Below are 236 nucleotides of genomic sequence, written 5' to 3'. Positions count from 1 at the left end.
TTCCCTAGCTGCTTCACAAACGTACACAAGCTCCTTGTTTATAGATTTTTCCTTGGAATAAATTTACAGGTTGCGTGTCAGTGTTCACACAGGTGGAAAATACGCCCAGAGCACTGGAAAAGACTGACTGTGCTGAACATTTTTCTTCTTGCAAGAATCTGCAATGCATTGACACACTGTCTTTTTTGTGGTAATACACATGTAGTGAAATTAGCAAAAAACAACTTACTGTGCAA

At 39.0% G+C, this 236-nt stretch overlaps 1 protein-coding gene across 1 annotated transcript in view; it reads left to right on the top strand.

Annotated features, from left to right (window-relative positions):
- Positions 1-236, top strand: part of LOC104494993 (zinc finger protein 277-like) — a gene marked incomplete at its 3' end in the record, with an annotated part of 22,962 nt that overhangs the window by 5,779 nt on the left and 16,947 nt on the right. The gene's annotated exons all lie outside the window — the stretch shown is intronic.

Source organism: Buceros rhinoceros, unplaced genomic scaffold (genome assembly GCF_000710305.1).
Source record: "Buceros rhinoceros silvestris isolate BGI_N320 unplaced genomic scaffold, ASM71030v1 scaffold2776, whole genome shotgun sequence".
NCBI lineage: Eukaryota > Metazoa > Chordata > Aves > Bucerotiformes > Bucerotidae > Buceros > Buceros rhinoceros.
The sequence above is the reverse complement of the archived record's forward strand: the minus strand, read 5'-3'. Positions and strand labels throughout refer to the sequence as shown.